Genomic DNA, 20,297 nt, shown 5'->3' on the forward strand with positions numbered 1-20,297 from the left:
GAAAATTGGGAAAAAATTGAGGAAAATTGGGCAAAAAATGGGCAAAAATTTTGAATTTTTGAAGGAAAAATTGGGAAAAATTTGGGGTAACATTTGGGAAAAAAATGGGGAAAAAATGGGAAAAAAATTCGAATTTTTGAAGGAAAAATTGGGTAAAAAATTCGAATTTTTGAAGGAAAAATTGGGTAAAAAATTCGAATTTTTGCAGGAAAAATTGGGAGAAATTTGGGAAAAAAATGGGAATTTTTAAAGGGAAAACTTGGAAAAAATAGGGGAAAATTGGGCAAAAAATTCAATTTTTTAAAGGAAAAATTGGGGAAAAATTGGGAAAATTGGAATAAAAATGTGGAAAAATTGGGGAAAAAATGGGCCAAAAATACAAATTTTTGAAGGAAAAATTTGGAAAAATTGGGGAAATTGGGCAAAAAATTGGAATTTTTGAAGGAAAAATTTGGAGGAATTTGGGGAAAAATTCGCGGGAAATTGGGCAAAAAATTTGAATTTTTGAAGGGAAAAATTGGGCAAAAATGGGCAAAAAATTCTGATTTTTGGAGGAAAAATTGGGGAAATTTGGGCAAAAAATGGGGATTTTTGAAGGGAAAATTGGGAAAAATTCGGGGGAAATTTGGAAAGAATTGGGGAAAATTGGGGGAAAATCGGGCAAAGAATTTGAATTTTTGGAGGAAAATTTTGGGGAAAATTGGGGAAATTTTGGGATAAAAAATTTTTAAAAATGGGGAAAAAATAGGAAAAATTGGGCAAAAAATGGAATTTTTGAAGGGAAAATTGGGGGGAAATTGGGAAAAATTGGAAAAAATTATGAATTTTTTGACGAAAAATTGGGAAAATTTTGGGGAAAAATTTGGGGAAAATTGGGCAAAAAATGGGCAAAAAATTTGAATTTTTGAAGGGAAAATTGGGAAAAATTGGAAAAAAAATGGGCAAAAAATTCGAATAAAAATGGGAGAAAATTGGGGGAAAATTGGGCAAAAAATTTGGATTTTTTCGAGGAAAAATGGGGAGAAATTTGGGAAAAAATGGGAAAAAATTGGAATTATTGAAGGGAAAATTGGGCAAAAATGGGCAAAAAATTCTGATTTTTGGAGGAAAAATTTGGGAAAATTTGGGCAAAAAATGGGAATTTTTGAAGGGAGAATTGAGAAAAAATTGGGGAAAATTTGGGCAAAAATTTGGAATTTTTGAAGGGAAAATTGGGAAAAATTCGGGGGAAATTTGGAAAAAATTGGGGAAAATTGGGGGGAAATTGGGCAAAAAATTCGAATTTTTGGAGGAAAATTTTGGGGAAAAAATTGGGGAAATTTTGGGATAAAAAATTTTTAAAAATGGGAAAAATTGGGCGAAAAAATTGGAATTTTTGAAGGGAAAATTGGGGGGAAATTGGGAAAAATTGGAAAAAATTATGACTTTTTTGACGAAAAATTGGGAAAATTTTGGGGAAAAATTTGGGGAAAATTGGGCAAAAAATGGGCAAAAAATTTGAATTTTTGAAGGAAAAATTGGGAAAAATTTGGGGTAACATTTAGGAAAAAAATGGGAAAAAAAATGGGAAAAAATTGGAATTTTTGAAGGAAAAATTGGGTAAAAAATTCGAATTTTTGGAGGAAAAATTTGGGAAAATTTGGGCAAAAAATGGGAATTTTTGAAGGGAAAATTGGGAAAAAATTGCGGAAAATTGGGGAAAAATGGGAAAAAAATTGGAATTTTTGAAGGGAAAATTGGGGAAAAATTGGGGAAATTTGGGGGGGAAATGGGGAAAAAATTGGGAAAAACTTTTTTTAAAAAATGAAATAAAATTGTCAAAAAAAAGGTGAAAAAAGGCAAAAAAATCCTGGAAAAAAAAAAAAAAGCAATTTTTGGATGTGCAAAAAAAATGGAGAAAATATTTAAATAAAAGTCGCAATAATGAGAAAAAAATGAAAATAAAAATAAAAATAAATAAAAATAAAAATAATAAAAATAAAAAGTGAAAATGGGGGAAAAAAGGGAAAAAAAAGGGGAAAAAATCCGATTTTTTTGGGGTGAAATAAATGGAATTATAGAGAAAAAAATAAAATTATATGGAGAGAAATATATAGAGAAATGTATAGGGGGAAATGGAATTTTTGGGGGAAAATGGGAAAAAATTGAATTTTTTGGGGGGAAAAAAATGGAAAAAATTGGGAAAAAATTTAAATTTTTTATGGGGGAAAAATGGGAAAAAAATTGAAATTTTTTGGGGGGCAAAAATTTGGATTTTGGGGGGAAAATGGGGAAAAAATTGAATTTTTTGGGAGGAAATGGGAAAAAAAATTGAATTTTTGGGGGGAAAAAATGGAAAAAATGGGGGAAAAATTTTGATATTTTTTGGGGGGGGGGAAAGGGGAAAAAAATTGAATTTTTGGGAGGGAAAAAAATTGATTTTTTTGGGGGAAAAAATGGGAAAAAAGGGAAAAAAAATTTGATTTTTTGGGGGGGGAAATATGGGGGAAAAATAGAAAAAATGGGAAAAAATTTTGATTTTTTTGGGGGGAAAAATGGGAAAAAATTGAATTTTTGGGGGAAAAAATGGGAAAAAATTGAATTTTTTCGGGGAAAAATGGGGAAAAATTTGAATTTTTGGGGGGGAAATGGGAAAAAATTGAATTTTTGGGGGAAAATTGGAGGGAAAAAGGAAAAACTTGAATTTTTGGGGGAAAAAATAGGAAAATTTTGAATTTTTGGGGGAAAAATGGGGGGAAAATGGGAAAAAAATTTGATTTTTTGGGGGGGAAAAATGGGAAAAAAATTTAATTTTTTGGGAGGAAAAAAATTTAATTTTTGGGGACAAAATGGGAAAAAATTTTGATTTTTTTGGGGGGAAAAATGGGGAAAAAATTGAATTTTTGAAGGGAAAAATGAGGAAAAAATCTGAATTTTTTGGGGGGAAAAATGGGAAAAAAATTGAATTTTTGGGGGGAAAAATGGGGGGAAAATGGAAAAAATGGGGAAAAATTTTTGATTTTTTTTTTGGGAGAAAATGGGAAAAATTTGAAATATTTAGGGGGAAAAATGGGGGAAAAATTTAATTTTTGGGGGGGAAAATGGGAAAAAAATTGAATTTTTTTGGGGGGAAATATGGGGGAAAAAATTTGAAATTTTTGGGGGGAAAAATGGGGGGAAAAATGGAAAAAATGGGAAAATTTTAAATTTTTTGGGGGAAAAATGGGGGAAAAAAGAGAAAAAATGGGGAAAAAATTTGAAATTTTTTTGGGAAAATGGGGGAAAAAAAGGGGAAAAAATTGAATTTTTTGGGGGGGAAATATGGGGAAAAAGTGGAAAAAATGGGAAAAAAATTTTGAATTTTTGGGGGGAAAAATGGGGAAAAAATTGAATTTTTGGGGGGGAAAAATGGGAAAAATTTTGATTTTTTGGGGGGAAAAAATTTAATTTTTTGGGGGGAAAAATGGAGAAAAAAGTTGAATTTTTGGGGGGAAAAATGGGAAAAAAATTTGAATTTTTTTGGGGAGGAGAATGGGAAAAAATTTTAAAAAATGGAATTTTGGGGGGGAAAAATGGGAAAAAAAATTGAATTTTTTTGTGGGAAAAATGGGAAAAAATTTGAATTTTTGGGGGGGAAAATGGGAAAAAAATTTGAATTTTTGGGGGAAAAAATGGGAAAAATATTTTAATTTTTGGGGGGGAAAATGGGAAAAAATTGAATTTTTGGGGGGGAAATATGGGGAAAAAATGGGAAAAAAATTTGAATTTTTTGGGGAAAAATGGGAAAAAAATTAAATTTTTTGAGGGGGAAAATTGGGTAAAAATGGAGTTTTTGGGGGGGAAAATGGGGAAAAATTTGAACTTTTGGGGGGGAAAATGGGAAAAAAATTTGAATTTTTGAGGGAAAAAAGGGAAAAATTTTTTATTTTTGGGGGGAAAAAATGGGAAAAAAATTGAATTTTTGGGGGGGAAAATGGGAATTTTTTAGAGAATTTTAGGGAAAAATTGGGAATTTGGGGGGAATTTTGGGGGATTTTTTGGGAATTTTTTTGAATTTTTGGGGTTAAAATTTGGGAACTTTTAGGGAATTTTTGGGTGAATTTTGGGAAAAATTTGGGAAATTTTTAGGGAATTTTGGGAAAAAATGAGAAATTTTGGGGAATTTTTGGGTAAAATTTGGGATTTTTTTGGAGAATTTTTAGGGAAATTTTGGGAGAATTTTTAGGGACTTTTGGGTAAAATTTTGGGAATTTTTTTTGATTTTTAAGGGAAGTTTTGGGAGAATTTTGGGAAAAAATTGGGAAAACTTTGGGGAATTTTTTGGGAATTTTTTAGGGAATTTTTAGGAAAATTTGGGGGGAATTTTGAGGGAAATTTTGGAGAATTTTTAAGGAATTTTGGGGTAAAATTTGGTTAAATTTTTTGGGGAAGTTTTGGGGTCAAAATTGGGGAATTTTTAGGGAAAAAATGGGAATTTTTGAGGAATTTTAATGGAAATTTTTGGGAATTTTTTGGGAATTTTTGGGAATTTTTTTGAAAAAAAATTGGGGAATTTTGGGGGGAATTTTGGGGGAATTTTTGGGAATTTTGGGGATTTTTGGGAATTTTAGGGGAATTTTTTAAGGAATTTTTGGGAAAAAAGGGAATTTTGGGGGAAATTTGGGGGATTTTTAGGGAATTTTTTCAGAAAATTTAGAAAATTTTGGGAGAATTTTGGGAAAAAATTGGGAATTTTTTTTGAAATTTTGGGAATTTTTTGGAAAAAAATTGGGAAATTTTGGGGGAATTTTGGGGTTAAAATTGGGAAAATTTTGGTGAATTTTTGGGAGAATTTTGGGAATTTTGGTGCAAAAAAAATGGGGAATTCTGGAAAATTTGGGGAATTTTGGGGAATATTTTCGGGAATTTTTGGGAAAAAAAGAAAATTTTTGGGGAATTTTAAAGGAATTTTGGGGAAATATTTGAGGAATTTTTCGGGAATTTTTGGGAATATTTGGGGTTAAAATTTGGGAATTTTTAGTGGATTTGAGGGAAAAAAATGGTAAGTTTTGGGAAAAATTGAGTAAAATTTTCGGGAATTTTTAGGGAATTTTTGGGGATTTTTAGGGAATTTTTGGGTAAAATTTGGGGAAATTTTAGGGGATTTTTTTTTTTAATTTTTGGGGTCAAAATTTGGGAATTTTTAGGGATTTTTTGGGAATAAAATTTGGGAATTTTGGGGGAATTTTTAGGGAATTTTGGGGCTTCTTAAGGGAATTTTGGGAAAAAATTTGGGGAATTTTTTGGGAATTTTTGAGGGCAAAATTGGGGAATTTTGGGGGAATTTTTGGGAAAAATTTGGGAATTTTTTGGGAAAAAATTGGGGAATTTGAGGGGAAATTTTAGGGAATTTTGGGGAAAAAAAATGTGGAATTTTGGGGGATTTTTAGGGATTTTTTGGGGCGAATTTTGACAATTTTGGGTCAAATTCGAATCAAATTTCATGAAAAAAATCGATTTTTTTCCCCCCAAAAAATCGAAAAAAATCCCAAATTTTCCTTTTTTTTGGAATTTTTTTTGTCGGAAGGGAAACAAAAAAGGTAAAAAAGTGAAAAAAAATGGAAAAAATGGGAAAAAATGGAAAAAAACGGGAAAAAATGGAAAAAAAGGGAAAAAAAGGAGAAAAAAAAGGAAAAAAATTGAATTTTTTCCATGTTTCAGTGCCTGGTTTTTGTTATTTGTGGAAAATAAAAAAATGCAATTTTAGGACGCCCGAAATGAGTGGAAAAAATGAAATTTTGGGAAAAGGGGATTAATGGATTTGGGGTTTTTTGGGGGTTTTTAAAGGGGAAATTGGGGGGAAAATTTGGGGGAAAATTCGGATTTTTGGAGGAAAAATTGGGTGGAAAGTGAAGAAAAAATGGGAATTAAAATGGGAAAAAATGGGGGAAATTTGGGGGAAAATTGGGAAAAATTGGGCAAAAAATTGGAATTTTTGAAGGAAAAATTGGGGAAAATTTGGGAAAATTTGGAATAAAAATTGGGGAAAAAATTGGGATAAGAATGGGAAAAATGGGGAAAAAATGGGCAAAAAAATCGAATTTTTGAAGGAAAAATGGGGGAAAATTGAGAAAAAAATTGGGGAAAAATTGGAAAAATTTGGGTAAAAAATGGGGGGAAAATTGGAATAAAAATGGGAAAAATGGGGGAAAATTTGGGGGGAAATTGGGAAAAAATTTGGGATAATTGGGGGAAATGGGGGAAAATTTGGGAAAAAGTTGGGGAAAAATTGGGAAAAAACTGGAATAAAAATGGGGAAAATTTGGGGGGAAATTGGGAAAAATTGGGGGAAAATTTTGGAAAATTGGGAAAAAAATGGGAAAATTGGGGGGAAAATTGGGGAAAAATTGAGTAAAAATTGGGGAAAAATTGGAATAAAAATGGGGAAAAATTGGGGAGAAATTGGGAAAAAATTGGGAAAAATTTGGAATAAAAATGGGGAAAATTGGAAAAAATTGGGGGAAGTTTTGGGAAAAATTTGGAATAAAAATGGGGAAAAAATTTGGGGGAAAAATGGGAAAAAAATTCGGAGTTTTGGAGGAAAAATTGGGTGAAAAATGAAGAAAAAATGGGAATAAAATGGGAAAAATCGGGGAATACGGGGAAAAAATGCGCAAAAAATTGGAATTTTTGAGGGAAAAATTGGGGGAAATTGGGGGAAATTTGGAATAAAAATGGGAAAAAATTGGGAGAATTTGGGTAAAAATTGGGAAAAAATTGGAAAAAAAAAGGGGAAAAATGGGGAAAAATTGGAATTTTTGAAGGAAAAATGGGGGAAAATTGAGAAAAAAATTGGGGAAAAATTGGAAAAATTTGGGTAAAAATTGGGGAAAAAATTTGGAATAAAAATGGGAAAAATGGGGGAAAAATTGGGAAAAATGGGAAAAAAAATTGGAATAAAAAATTTGGAAAGAAATTGGGATAATTGAGGGAAATTTGGGGGGAAAATTGGAAAAAATGAGGAAAAATTGGGAAAATTGGAAAAAATTTGGAATAAAAATGGGGGAAAATGGGGTAAAATTGGGAAAAAATTGGGAAAAATTTGGGATAATTGGGGGAAAAATTGGGGGAAAATGGGGGAAAATTGGGGGAAATTTGGGGAAATTTTGGGGGAAAATGGACAAAAAATTCGAAATTTGGGAGGAAAAATTGGGTGGAAAATGAAGAAAAAATGAGAATAAAATGGGAAAAAAATGAAGGGAAATTGGGAAAAATAAAGGGAAAATTTGGGAAAAAATGGGAAAATCGGTTGGAAAATGGGGAAAAAATGGGGAAAATTGGGGGAAAATTTGAATTTAAATGGGGGAAAAATGGGGAAAATTGGGAAAAATATGGAATAAAAATGGGAAAAAAGGGAAAAATTGGGGGAATTTTGGGGAAAATTGGGGAAAAATTGGAATAAAAATGGGGAAAAATGAGGAAAAATTGGGGAAAATTTTGGGGAAAAAATGGACAAAAAATTCGCATTTTGGAAGGAAAAATGGGGTGAAAAATGAAGAATAAAATGGGAAAAAATTGGGGAAAATTGGGAAGAAATGGGGGAAAAATTGGGAAAAAAAATTCCAGCGGCTTCGAGATGAAGATGGAAGAAAAGAAGAGGAAGGCAGCGAGAAATTCCAAAATTCCTAAAAAAACGCAAAATAAAAGTTATTAAAAGAAAATAAAAAAAAATTCCCCAAATTCCTGAAATTCCCGTCCAAAAATTCCCAAAAAGTTCCCCAAAAAATCTGAAAAAATTCCCCCAAAATTCCCAAAAAATCACAAAATATCCCAAAAAATGAGAAAAAAAATCCCCAAAAATTGCCCCCCCCCAAAAAAAATCCTCCAAAAATTCCCCCCAAAATTCCAAAAAAATTCCCCAAAAATATTCCCAAACATTCCCTCCAAAATTCCCCCCAAAAATCCCCAAAATTCCCCACAAATTCCCAAAAAAATTGCCCCAAAAAAATCCCCCAAAAATTCCCAAAATTCCAAAAAAAATTCCCAAAAATCCTCCAAAAATTCCCTCCCAAAAATCCAAAAAATTCCCCCATAAGTCCCAAAGAAAGCCCCAAAAAATCCCAAAAAATCCCCAAAAATTAAAAAAAAAAATTCCCAAACAATCCCCCCCCAAAATCCCCAAAATTCAAAAATAAATCCCCAAAAAGTTCACAAAAAATTCCCCAAAAATTCCCACAAAAATTCCCCAAAACATTCCGAAAAAAATCCTCAAAATTCCCCACAAAATTCCAAAAAAATCCCCCCAAAATTCCTTAAAAATCCCGCAAAATTTCCCCCAAAAATTCCCCAAAAAATTCCCCCGATAAAATCCAAAAAAAATCCCTCAAAATTCCCTCAAAATTCCCAAAAAAATCCCCCCAAAAAATCCCCCAAAATTCCCCCCCAAAATCCCCAAAATTCAAAAAAAAATCCTCAAAAAGTCCCAAAAAATCCCAAAAAAGGCCCTAAAAAATTCCTCAAAATCCCCAAAAATTCCCAAAAAATTCTTTTTAAAATTCCCTAAAAAAATCACAATTCCTCAAAAATCCCAAAAAAAACCCTAAAAAATTCCCAAAAATCCCCCCCAAACATTCCCCAAACCCCCTCTAAAAAATCTAAAAAAATTTCCCAAAAAATCCCCAAATATCCCTCCAAAATTCCCGAAAAATCCCAAAAAATTCCCCCAAAAAAATCCCCAAGAAATCCCAAAAAAAATCCCAAATTTCTTCCTGGAATTCCCGAAAAAATCCCCTAAAAATTCCTTAACAAAGACCAAAAAAATCCCCAAAAAGTCTCCAAAAATTTTCAAAAAATTCCCCCAAAAATCCCCAAAATTAAAAAATAAAAATTCCTCAAAAATCCCCCAAAATTCCCCAAAAATTCCTTAAATCCGTCAAAATTCCCCCAAAAAATTCCCCAAAAAATCCCAAAAACTTCCCAATTCCCACATTTTTTTCCTGAAATTCCCCAAAATTTCCTCTAAAATTCCCCCAAAAAATCCCAAAAATTCCCTCAAAATTCCCAAAAAATTCCCCAAAAAATGCCAAAAATTTTCCCCAAAATTCCAAAAAAATCCCCCCAAAAATTCTCAAAAAAATCCCAAAAAAATTCCCCAAAAAAGCCCCAAAAAATTCCTCAAAATCCCCAAAATTTCCCCAAAAATTCCTAAAAAAAATCCCCCAAAAATCCCCCAAAAAAATTAAAAAAAAAATCCCCGAAAAATTCTAAAAGATCCCCGAAAATTCCCCCCAAAAATTCCAAAAAAATACCCCAAAAATTCCCCCCAAAAAATCCCTCCAAAATTCCCCCAAAAATCGCAACAAATTCCCAATTCCCAATTTTTTTCCCTGAAATTCCCCAAAATTCCCCCAAAAATTCCCTCCCAAAAATACAAAAAGATTCCCCCAAAATTCCCAAAAAACTGCCCTAAAAATTCCCTCCAAAATTCCCAAAATCCAAAAAAATCCCCCAAAAATTAAAAAAAATCCCAAAAAATCCCCCCAAAATTCCCCAAAATTTCCAAAAAATTTTCCCCAAATTCCCTCAAAATTCCCAAAAAGATCCCCAAAAAGTTCCCTAAAAAATAATAAAAAATTCCCCCAAAATTCCCAAAAATTCCCCCAAAAAATCCCAAAAATTCCCCCAAAAAATCCCAAAAAACTCCCAAAAGGTTCCTCAAAAAATCCTAAAAAATTCCCAAGAAATCAAAAAATATCCCCAAAAACCCGAAAAGATTCCAAAAAAATTCCCCCCCCAAAAAAATCCCCTCAAAATCCCCCCCAAAAAATCCCAAAAAATTCCCCCAAAATTCCCAAAAACATCCCCCCAAAATTTCCCCAAAATTCCCAAAGTATTCCCAAAAAATCCCCAAAAAATCCCCCAACAAATCCCAAAAAAATTCCAAAATAATTCCCCCAAAAAATTCCACCAAAAATTTCCAAATTTCTTCCTGCAATTCCCAAAAAAATCTCCAAAAATTCCCCAACAAATCCCCCAAAAAAATCCGCCAAAAATTAAACCAAAAATTCCCCCAAAAAATTCCCAAAAAATTTCCAAAAAAAATCCCCAAAAAATTCCCAAAAAATTCCCAAAAAAATCCCCAAATTTCGACCTGGAATTCCCATATGAATCCCCCCAAAATTACCCAACAAATCCCAAAAAATTCCCCCAAAATTCCCAAAAAAATCCCCCAAAAATCCCAAACAATTCCCCAAAAATTCCCCAAAAATTCCTAAAAAAGTCCCCGAAAACTCCCCCGAAAAATTTTTTAAAAATTCCCCAAAAATCCCCCAAAATAATCCTAAAAAGTTCCCCAAAATTCCCCAAAAATATCCCAAAAATTCCCCAACAAATCCCAAAAAATTCCCACATTCCCCCTAAAAAATCCCAAAAAATTCCACAAAGAATCTCCAAAAAATTCTCAAAAATTCCTAAAAAATCCCCTAAAATTCCCCCAAAAATTCCGCAAAAATTTCCCAAAAATCCCAAAAAATTCCCAAAAAAATCCCCCAAAAAATCCTAAAAAATTCCCCAAAAAAATCCCCAAAATTCCACAAAAAATCCCCAAAAAATCCCCCAAAAATCCTCCAAAAATTAAACCAAAAATCCCAAAAAATTCCTGGAAATCCCAAAAAAATTCCCCAAAAAGTTCCCCAAAATCTCTAAAAATTCCCAAACTTTCCCCCCAAAATTTCCAAAAAAAATCCCCAAAATTAAAAAAAAAATCCCCTGAAAATTCCCCCAAAATCCCAAAAAGTTCCCAAAAAATTCTCAAAAAAATCCCAAAAAAGACCCAAAAATTCCTCAAAAATCCCCCAAAATTCTCCAAAAAATTCCCCAAGAAATCCCAATAAAATCCCCCAAAATTCCAAAAAAAAGACCCAAAAATTCCCCAAAAAATCCCCAAAAATTCCCAATTTTTTTCCTGAAATTCCCAAAAAATTCCCCCTAAGAGATAGTTTTTAATTTTTTTTAGTTTTTTTTTTAATGGAATTTTTTTTGGATTTTCAATGGAATTTTTAATTTTTTAAAGAGAATTTTTGGGGAATTTTAATGGAATTTTTAATGGATTTTTTTTGGATTTTAATTAAATTTTTATGGAAATTTTTTTTATTTTAGTGGGATTTTTAATGGATTTTTTTTGGATTTTTAAATGGAAATTTTTTTGGGATTTTTAATGGAATTTTTTGGGATTTTTAATGGAACTTTTAATTTTTTTAAGAGAATTTTTGGGGAATTTTAATGGAATTTTTTTGGATTTTAATTGAATTTTTATGGAAATTTTTTTGATTTTAGTGGGATTTTTAATGGAATTTTTTTGGATTTTTAAATGGAAATTTTTTTGGGATTTTTAACAGAATTTTTTTGGGGATTTTAAATGGAATTTTAATTGAATTTTTCATGGAATTTTTTATTTTTAATGGAATTTTTTTGGAATTTTAATGGAATTTTTAATGGAATTTTTTTGGATTTTAATGGAATTTTAATGGAATTTTGGGGGATTTTTAATGAAATTTTAAAGGAAATTTTTTGGATTTTTAAATGGAATTTTTTTTATTTATTGGAATTTTTTGGGGAATTTTAAATGAATTTTTAATTTTTTAATGGATTTTTTGGGGATTTTTAATGGAATTTTTAATGGAATTTTTTTTGGATTTTAATGGAATTTTTCAGAGATTTTTTGGATTTTAATGGAATTTTAATGGAATTTTTTTGCATTTGTAATGAATTTTATTTGGGTTTTTTATTATTATTATTTTTAATGGAATTTTTTTGGGATTTTTATGGTATTTTTTTGGAATTTTAATGGATTTTTTTGGATTTTAATGGAATTTTAGGGGAATTTTAATGGATTCTTTTTGGATTTTAATCAAATTTTTTATGGAATTTTTTTGGATTTTAATGGAATTTTGATGGATTTTTAATGGAATTTTTTGGCATTTTAAATGGAATTATTTTGGGTTTTTTTTTTAAATTTTCTTGGGATTTTTCATGGATTTTTTTTATTTTTATCGAATTTTTTTTGGATTTTAATGGAATTTTTAATGGATTTTTTTTTTAAACAATTTTCTTGGGATTTTTTATGGAATTTTTTTCTTGATTTTTTAATGGAATTTTGGAGGTTTTTTTAATTTTAATTGAAATTTTTTGAGATTTTTTAATGAAATTTTGGGGCGATTTTTATTGGAATTTTTGGGGGTTTTTTGGGATTTTTAATGGAAATTTTTGGGATTTTTAATGGAATTTTTTTGCATTTTTAATCGATTTTTTTTTTGAGTTTTTAATGGAATTTTTGGGGATTTGAATTAAATTTTTTAAGGAATTTTAAGGGATTTTTAGGCAATTTTAAATTGAGTTTTTTTTGAATTTTGAAAGGAATTTTTTGGGTATTTTTATGGAATTTTTGTGTTTTTAAATGAAATTTTCGGTGCTTTTTTTTTGCTTAATTTTTTTCTTTTTCACTGAATTTTTTGGGGGTTTTTTGTGTTTTTTATTATTTTGTGTATTTTTTTCCACCATTCCCAAACTTTATTGAAATTCCCGACAACACAAAATAATTCCCGAATTTTTTGGCTTTTCCGGATGATTTTTATTTGGATTCTTCATCTTCCAATTCCTATAAAATAAAAAAAAAAAGGGATTAAATCCCAAAAAATTCAAATTTTTCCCCCCAAAAATTCTAAATTTGTACCCCAAAATTCCCAATTTTTTCCCCAAAAAAATCCAATTTTTCCCACCAAAAAATCCAATTTTTTCCCTTTAAAATTCCCAAATATTCCCCCCAAAATTTCCCAATTTTTCCTTTAAAATTCCCAAATTATCCCTTTAAAATTCCCAATTTTTCCCCTAAAGATTCCAAATTTTTCACTTTAAAATTTCCAATTTTTTCCCAAAAAACTTTCACATTTTTACCTTTAAAAATTCCCATTTTCCCCCCCAAAATTCCCATTTTTTCCTTTAAAATTCCCATTTTTCCCCCTAAAATTTCCCCATTTTTCCCTTTAAAATTCCCATTTTTTTCCCAAAAAAATTCCCATTTTTACCTTTAAAATTCCCAAATTTTCCCCCAAAAATTCCCATTTTCCCCCCAAAAATTCCCAATTTTTCCTTTAAAATTCCCCATATTTTCCCCCCAAAAAAATCCCGGTTTTCCCCAAAAATTCCCATTTTTCCCCCAAAAATTCCCATTTATTCCTTTAAAATTCCCATTTTTACCTTTAAAATTCCCAATTCTTACTCCTAAAAATCCCCATTTTTTCACCTCAAAATACCCAATTTTCCATTTAAAATTCCCAATTCTTCCCCAAAAATTCTCATTTTTTCACCTTAAATTTCCCAATTTTTAACTTTAAAATTCCCAAACTTTTTCCTCAAAAACTTCCCTTCCCCCTCAAAAATTCCCATTTTACCCCTCAACAATTCCCAAATTTTTACCATTAAAATTCCCGATTTTTTCCCCTAAAAATTCCCAAATTTTCCCCCTAAAAATTCCCAATTTTTCCTTTAAAATTCCCAAATTTTTCCCCAAAAATTCCCATGTTTTTCCCCAAAAAATTCCCATTTTTACCTTTAAAATTCCCGTTTTTTCCACCCCAAAAATTCCCATTTTTACCCCCAAAATTCCCTTTTTTTTCACCCCAAAATTCCCAATTTTTCCCCCGAAAAATTCCCATTTTTACCTTTAAAATTCCCATTTTTCCCCTAAAAATTCCCAATTTTCCCCTAAAATTCCCATTTTTTTCCCCAAAAAATTCCCATTTATTCCTTTAAAATTCCCCATTTTTTCCCTTTAAAATTCCCAGTTTTTTCCCCAAAAAATTCCCATTTTTACCTTTAAAATTTCCTATTTTTCCCCCCCAAAATCCCAATTTTTTCCCTTTAAAATTCCCAATTTTTCCCCCCGAAAATTCCCATATTTACCTTTAAAATTCCCAATTTTATCCCCCAAAAATTCCAATTTTTTCCCCAAAAAATCCTATTTTTCCCAAAAAAATTCCCATTTTTTCCCCTAAAAATCCCAATTTTTCCCAGAAAAATTCCCAAATTTTTTCTTTTAAAATTCCCATTTCCCCCCAAAAAAATTTCCCATTTTTTCCTCCAAAAATTCCAATTTTTGGATCAAAATCTCCATTTTTTTCCCCACCAAAAATCCCCATATTTTCCCCCAAAAATCCCAATTTTTCCCTTTAAAATTTCCAAAATTTTCCTTTAAAATTCCCTAATTTTTACCCCAAAAAGATCCCATATTTCCCTTTAAAATTCCTTTTTTTCCTTTTAAATTCCCAATTTTTTCCCCCTAAAATCCCATTTTTTCCCCCAAAACATTCCCAAATTTTCCTTTAAAATTCCCAAATTTTCCCCCCAAAAAAATCCAATTTTTCCTTTAAAATTCCCAAAATTTTCCCCCAAAATTCCCAAATTTTTCTCCCCAAAAATTCCCATTTTTCCCCAAAAAATTCCCTTTCCCGCCCCCAAAATTCCCATTTTTTCCTTTAAAATTCCCATTTTTCACCTGAAAATTCCCGTTTTTTACCTTTAAAATTCCCAACTTTTTCCTCAAAAAATTCCCTTTTCCCCCAAAATTCCATTTTTTTCCCAAAAAAATTCCCCATTTGTACCCTTAAATTTTCCCATTTTTCCCCAAAAAACCCCAATTTTCCCGCCAAAAAATTCCATTTTTCCCCCCAAAAATTCCCATTTTTTCCTTTAAAATTCCCAATTTTTCCCCTAAAATCCCCATTTTCCACCCCAAAATTCCCAATTTTTCCCAAAAAAATTCCCAATTTTTCCTTGAAATATCCCGATATTTTCCCCCCCAAAATCCCATTTTGTCACCCCAAAATTCCCAAATTATTCCCCCCAAAAATTCAATTTTTTCCTTTTCAAATTCCTATTTTTTTCCCCCAAGAAATCCCGATTTTTCCATTTAAAATTTCCAATTTTTCCCCAAAAATTCCCAATTTTTTCCTTCAAACTTCCGATTTTGTCCTTTAAAATTCCCATTTTTTCCCCTAAAAATTCCCAATTTTTTCCCCCCCAAAAATTCCCAATTTTTCCTCAAAAATTCCCAAAATTTTTCCCCCAAATATCCAATTTTTTCCCTTTAAAATCCCAAATTTTCCTCCCAAAAATTCCCAATTTTTCCTTTAAAAATCCCGATATTTCACCCCCAAAAATCCCATTTTTTCCTTTAAAATTCCCATTTTTCCTTTAACATTCCCAAATATTGCCCCCAAAATTCCACTTTTTTCCCCAAAAAATTCCCAATTTTTCCCCTAAAATCCCCATTTTCCACCCCAAAATTCCCAATTTTTCCCAAAAAAATTCCCAATTTTTCCTTGAAATATCCCGATATTTTCCCCCCCAAAATCCCATTTTTTCACCCCAAAATTCCCAAATTATTCCCCCCAAAAATTCAATTTTTTCCTTTTCAAATTCCTATTTTTTTCCCCCAAGAAATCCCGATTTTTCCATTTAAAATTCCCAATTTTCCCCTAAAAATCCCCATTTTTACCACCCCAAAATTGCCAAAATTTTGCCCCCAAAAATCCAATTTTTTCCCTTAAAATTCCCATTTTCCCCAAAAAAATTCCCAATTTTCCTACCCAAAATTCCCATTTTTACCTTTAAAATTCCCCAATTTTTCCCCCAAAAAATTCCCAATTTTCCATTTAAAATTCCTAATTTTTCACCCCAAAATTCCCAAGATTTTCCCCCCCAAAATTCCAATTTTTTTCTTTAAAATCCCCATTTTTCCCCTAAAAATCCCCAATTTTCCCCAAAAATTCCCATTTTTTCCCTGAAAAGTTCCCAATTTTTCCTTTAAAATTCCCAATTTTTTTTCCCAAAAAATCCCAATTTTTCCATTTAAAATTCCCAATTTTTCCCTAAAAATCCCCATTTTTACCACCTCAAAATTGCCAAAATTTTTCCCCCAAAACTTCCAATTTTTTCCTTTAATATTCCAATTTTTCCCCCCAAAATTCCAACTTTTTCCTTTAAAATCCCCATTTTTCCCCAAAAAAATCCCAATTTTTCCCTTTAAAATTCCCCATTTTTTCCCCTAAAAATCCCCATTTTTTCACCCCAAAATTCCCGATTTTCCCTTCAAAATTCCCAACTTTTTCCCCCCAAAAAATCCAATTTTTTCCCCCAAAAATTCCCATTTTTTCCTTTAAAATTTCCAAATTTTTCCTTTAAAATTCCCAAATTTTTCCCCAAAAAATCCCATTTTTTCCCCTAAAAATTCCCAATTTTTTTCCCCTAAAAATTCCCAATTTTTTTCCCTGAAAAATTCCCAATTTTCCATTTAAAATTCGCAATTTTCCCCTAAAAATCCCAATTTTCCCCCCCAAAATTCCAATTTTTCCTTTTAAAATTCCCATTTTTCCCAAAAAAATTTCCAAAGTTTTTCTTTTAAAATTCCCATTTCCCCCCCAAAAAATTTCCCATTTTTTCCTCCAAAAATTCCAATTTTTGGATCAAAATCTCCATTTTTTTCCCCACCAAAAATCCCCCTATTTTCCCCTTTAAAATTCCCAAACTTTTCCCCAAAAATTCCATTTTTTCCCCAAAAAATCCCAATTTTTCCATTTAAAATTCCCAATTTTCCCCTAAAAATCCCAAATTTTTCCACCCCAAAATTCCCAAAATTTTTCCCCCAAAAATCCCATTTTTACCTTTAAAATTCCCAATTTTCCCCCCCAAAAATTCCCATTTTTTCCTTTAAAATTCCCATTTTTCCTCTAAAAATTCCCATTTTTCCCCAAAAAGATTCCAAATTTTTTCCCCCAAAAATTCCCATTTTTTCCCTTTAAAATTCCCAAATATTCCCCCTAAAATTCCCAAATTTTTCCCCCCAAAAAATTCCTATTTTTTCTTTAAAATTCCCAATTTTTCCTTTTAAAATTCCCAATTTTTCCCCCCAAAATTCCCATTTTTACCTTTAAAATTTCCCATTTTTCCCGTCAAAAAATTCCATTTTTTCCTTTAAAATTCCCAATTTTTCTCCCCAAAATTCCAATTTTTCCCCCCTAAAAATTCCCGATTTTCCATTTAAAATTCCCAATTTTCCCCCCCAAAATTCCCATTTATTCCTTTAATATTCCCATTTTTTTCCCTTTTAAAATTCCCAATTTTTCCCCCCAAAAATACCAATTTTTTCCTTTAAAATTCCCAATTTTCTCCTAAAAATCCCAAATTTTTCCACCCCAAAATTCCAAAAATTTTTCCCCCAAAAATCCCATTTTTACCTTTAAAATTTCCAATTTTTCCCCAAAAATTCCCAATTTTTTCCTTCAAACTTCCGATTTTGTCCTTTAAAATTCCCATTTTTTCCCCTAAAAATTCCCAATTTTTTCCCCCCCAAAAATTCCCAATTTTTCCTCAAAAATTCCCAAAATTTTTCCCCCCAAATATCCAATTTTTTCCCTTTAAAATCCCAAATTTTCCTCCCAAAAATTCCCAATTTTTCCTTTAAAAATCCCGATATTTCACCCCCAAAAATCCCATTTTTTCCTTTAAAATTCCCATTTTCCCTTTAAAATTCCCAATTTTTCCCCCCCAAAAATTCCCATTTTTTCCTTTAAAATTCCCATTTTTCCTCTAAAAATTCCCATTTTTCCCCAAAAAGATTCCAAATTTTTTCCCCAAAAAATTCCCATTTTTTCCCTTAAAATTCCCAAATTTTTCCCCCCAAAAATTCCCATTTTTACCTACAAAATTCCCAATTTTTCCCCTAAAAATCCCAATTTTTTCACCCCAAAATTCCCAATTTTTTCCCCCCAAAAATCCCAATTTTTTCCCTTAAAAATTCCCAATTTTCCCCAAAAATTCCCATTTTTCCTTTAAAATTCCCATTTTTTAACCCTAAAAATTCCGAATTTTTCACTTTAAAATTTCCAGTTTTCCCCCAAAAAATCCCATTTTTCCCCTTAAAATTCCCATTTTCCCCCCTAAAATTCCCATTTTTCCCCTCAAAATTCCCAAATTTTTCCCCCAAAAATTCCCAAATTTTCCCCCCCAAAAATTCAATTTTTTCTTTTTAAAATTCCCATTTTTCCCAAAAAAATTCCCATTTCCCCCCCAAAAAATTTCCAATTTTTTCCTTTAAAATTCCCAAATTTTTCCCCCAAAAATCCCATTTTTTCCCCTAAAAATTCCCAATTTTCCCCAAAAATTCCCATTTTTTCCCAAAAAAAATCCCAATTTTTCCTTTAAAATTTCCAAATTTTTTCCCCCAAAATTCCAATTTTTTCCTTTAAAATTCCCATTTTTTCTTCAAAATTCCCAATTTTCCCCACAAAAAATTCAATTTTTCCTTTAAAATTCCCATTTTTCCCAAAAAAATTCCCAATTTTTCCTTTAAAATTCCCGATATTTTCCCCACAAAAAAATCCCAATTTTTCCTTTAAAATTCCCAAAATTTTCCCTAAAAAATTCCCAAATTATTTCCCCCAAAACTCCCCATTTCCCCCCAAAAAACCCACATTTTCCCCCACAAACATCCCCATTTTTGCTCAAAATCCCCATTTTCCCCCAAAAATTCCCAATTCTCCCAAAAATTCCAATTCCCCCCAAAAAATTCCAATTTTACTCCCAAAAAAATTCCCATTTTTGGGTAAAAATCCCCATTTTTTATTCCCCCTCACGATTTCCCGCCATTTTTCCCCCCTCACGTTTTCCCGCCATTTTTTCCCCCCTCACGTTTTCCTGCCATTTTTCCCCCTATGGATTCCCCCTATGGATTCCCCCTCACGTTTCCCGCCATTTTTCCCCCCTATGGATTCCCCCTCACGTTTCCCTCCATTTTCCCCCCTATGGATTCCCCCTCACGTTTCCCTCCATTTTTCCCCCCTATGGATTCCCCCTCACGTTTCCCTCCATTTTTCCCCCCTCAATTCCCCCTATAGATTCCCCCTCACGTTTCCCTCCATTTTTCCCCCCTATGGATTCCCCCCTATAGATTACCCCTCACGTTTCCCTCCATTTTCCCCCCTATGGATTCCCCCTAATGTTTCCCTCCATTTTTCCCCCCTATAGATTCCCCCTATGGATTCCCCCTCACGTTTCCCTCCATTTTTCCCCCCTATGGATTCCCCCTCATGTGTCCCTCCATTTTTCCCCCCTATGGATTCCCCCTCACGTTTCCCACCATTTTTCCCCCCTATGGATTCCCCCTCACGTTTCCCTCCATTTTCCCCCCTCTATTCCCCCTATGGATTCCCCCTCACGTTTCCCTCCATTTTTCCCCCCTGAATTCCCCCTATGGATTCCCCCTCATGTTTCCCTCCATTTTTCTCCCCTATAGATTCCCCCTATGGATTCCCCCTCACCTTTCCCTCCATTTTCCCCCTCTATGGATTCCCCCTATGGATTCCCCCTCACGTTTCCCTCCATTTTTCCCCCCTATGGATTCCCCCTCACGTTTTCCTGCCATTTTTCCCCCTATGGATTCCCCCTATAGATTCCCCCTCACGTTCCCCTCCATTTTTCCCCCCTATAGATTCCCCCTATGGATTCCCCCTCACGTTTCTCTCAATTTTCCCCTCATCATTCATCCCCCTCAGCAATTCCCCCTCACGTTTCCCCCCTATGGATTCCCCCTCACGTTTCCCACCATTTCCCCCCCCTCATTCATCCCCCTCAGCAATTCCCCCTCACGTTTCCCGCCATTTTCCCACCCCCTGTTCCCCCTATGGATTCCCCCTCACATTTCCCCCTATGGATTCCCCCTCACGTTTCCCTCCATTTTCCCCTCCTCACGTTTCCCCCTCAGCAATTCCCCCTCACGTTTCCCCCTATGGATTCCCTCTCACGATTCCCCCTCAGCAATATCCGCCATTTTCCCCCCTCAATCATCCCCCTCAGCAATTCCCCCTCACGTTTCCCGCCATTTCCCCCCCTCAATTCCCCCTATGGATTCCCCCTCCTGTTTCCCTCCATTTTCCCCCCCTCATTCATCCCCCTCAGCAATTCCCCCTATGGATTCCCCCTCACAATTTCCCCTATGGATTCCCCCTCCCGTTTCCCGCCATTTTTCCCCCTCAATCATCCCCCTCAGCAATTCCCCCTCACATTTCCCGCCATTTTCCCACCCCCGTTTCCCCCTATGGATTCCCCCTCACATTTCCCGCCATTTTCCCACCCCCTGTTCCCCCTATGGATTCCCCCTCACATTTCCCGCCATTTTCCCACCCCGTTCCCCCTATGGATTCCCCCTCACATTTCCCGCCATTTTCCCACCCCCTGTTCCCCCTATGGATTCCCCCTCACATTTCCCGCCATTTTCCCACCCCCTG

This window comes from Taeniopygia guttata, chromosome Z (assembly GCF_048771995.1).
Source record: "Taeniopygia guttata chromosome Z, bTaeGut7.mat, whole genome shotgun sequence".
Classification (NCBI taxonomy): Eukaryota; Metazoa; Chordata; class Aves; order Passeriformes; family Estrildidae; genus Taeniopygia; species Taeniopygia guttata.